The sequence below is a fragment of the Mandrillus leucophaeus genome, unplaced genomic scaffold (assembly GCF_000951045.1).
Source record: "Mandrillus leucophaeus isolate KB7577 unplaced genomic scaffold, Mleu.le_1.0 Scaffold232, whole genome shotgun sequence".
NCBI lineage: Eukaryota > Metazoa > Chordata > Mammalia > Primates > Cercopithecidae > Mandrillus > Mandrillus leucophaeus.
In genome coordinates this window covers 1,888,245-1,890,445 of record NW_012102388.1, presented here as the reverse complement: position 1 = coordinate 1,890,445, position 2,201 = coordinate 1,888,245, and the positions used below count along the sequence as shown (strand labels likewise).

Sequence of the window (2,201 nt, the reverse complement as noted above, 5' to 3'; positions counted from 1 at the left end):
AGCGAGCAGAGAGGCCAAAGAAAGAGGCTAACAAATCCGGTTTCTCGGAAGGAAACACTGAATAGGGACGTACGAACACAAGCCCCCAAGAGACAGAGACGGTGGATCCCCACAGCCGCCTGCCCTCCAGAAAGCGTTCTTTATAAAGCAGCCTTTCAGGTTAGAGCGCGTGCAGCCAGCCCTGTCTTCAGACTTGCTTGACGTGACTTGCGACCACTGGTCAGGCTGGATGAGCATCTTGATGAGAGGTTGCCTGCGCCACAGGCATTGTCTTCAGACCTCGTTGCAGAACAGCTTGGCATGCACGAGTCAAACATCGGCCGTCACGGCAGTTTTCCTTCAGGATGGCGTCACTCTGCCCACACAGCGGGATGTCCTCCTGCAGTGGTCTTCTCCAAATCCTTGCACCTAGAACCATTTTTTCCCCTTTTTTTCTTCCTTCAGTCAGCCCTGTCGTCAGGCAGGCTTCTTACCTTGTATCACAGGATCTCTTTCCCTGTGCTGTGTGCTTTATTTCTTCAAATGGCAAGTGAGTTTCTTCTTGTACCAGGGCACGTTAGACAGGCCCACAGTGCTTTCTCTGGAATGGTTGGGGCTGTGTGTGTTTCAGAGTTCAGAACGGTTCAGGTTTTAGGAAGATAGTACGATGTATAAGAGGTGTATTATGTACTCCCCAGGTGGAGTCTAGGACGGCAGCCTGTAATCAGGCACATTCACAGAGCTCTCCAGAGAAAGGTGAGTATTCACAGTAAGTGGGATGAGTTAAGATTATAAATAGCCATGACTCAGTTTAGGTCAGATTTTGCCGCTCATTGAATATTGACATCAAGCTTAAGAGAAAACCCAGGTTTCATAATGTTTTGGATTTCAGCATTCCGGATAAGGAATTAGGAACGTACGCTGCATTTCACATGCCATAACCCCAGGCTGTTTCTCAGACTTAGCAGTTTGCCAGTGGGAAGAGCTTTGTGAACGTGAGACACGAGCTATAACTTTTAGGTTTTTTTTTTTTTTTTTTTTTTGAGAGTCTCACTCTGTCACCCAGGCTGGAGTGCAATGTTGTAATAACCATTTATTGTGGCCTCCAAGGGATCCTCCCACCTTAGCCTCTCGAGTGGGACCACAGAAGCACACCACCATACCTGGCTAATTTTATTTTTTGTAGAGATGAGGTTTTCACTATGTTGCCCAAGCTGAAATTTCTAGTTTTGATGATTATATTTTACATTATTTAAAACACTTTTCATGTTTTTAAAAAAGCAAAGCAAAACTGAGAGAATCTCCTTATTGAGCTATTTTGAATAGATTTTAAAATTTTATTTTATTTTATGTTTTGTAGAGATGGGGTCTTGCTATGTTGCCCAGGCTAGTCTCAAACTCCTAGCCTCAAGCAATCCTTCCACCTTGGTCTCCCAAAGCACTGGGATTATACATGTAAACCACCATGTTTGCCCTTAAATAGATTTTTAAATGATTGAGAATTACTTCCCAAAAAACAGTGTAAGTAAACAAATTTTGCAATTTACTAACTTTAAACTTTTTTCATTAAATGACATCTCAACCACTTTATTTAGAAGTAAATCTCTTAATACGTGAATGATATTTGGGGCATACAATTAATTCAGTGGTTTTTGGTATCTTTCCACACACAATCAATTTTAGAACACTTTTATCACACCAAAAGGAAATTTCACACCCACCACCAGTCACTCTGCATTTCCTCTTCTCCTAGCCCAAGGCAACTGCATTCTACTTTTTAGCCCTGTACATTTTCCCATTTTGGATGTTTCGTATAAACGGAATGATACACTATGTGTTCTTCTGTGACTGACTTCTTTCCTGTAACACAGTTTTTGCAAGGTTTTACCATGGAGTGGGTGGGATGTGGTGGCTCACATGTATACTAATCCCAACACGTTGGTTGGGAATCCAGGGTGGGAGGATTACTTGAGGCCAGGAGTATAAGACCAGCTTGACAACATAGCAAGACCCCGTCTGTAAAAAAAAAAAAAAATTAAAAAATAAACTAGGCATGGGGTGTGTGCCTATAATCTCAGTCACTTGGGAGGCTGGGGCAGGAGGATTGCTTGAGCCTAGGAGGTCAAGGCAGCAGTGAGCTGAGATTACACCACTACACTCCAGTCTGGATGACAGAGTAAGACCCAGGCTGGGTACGGTGGCTTACGCCTGTAATCCCAGCA

General features: G+C 43.4%; 1 protein-coding gene across 1 annotated transcript in view; it reads left to right on the top strand.

The window, feature by feature from the left end:
* The window catches only part of STX2 (syntaxin 2), a 45,969-nt gene that overhangs the window by 24,021 nt on the left and 19,747 nt on the right, over positions 1–2,201 (top strand). The window lies entirely within an intron of this gene.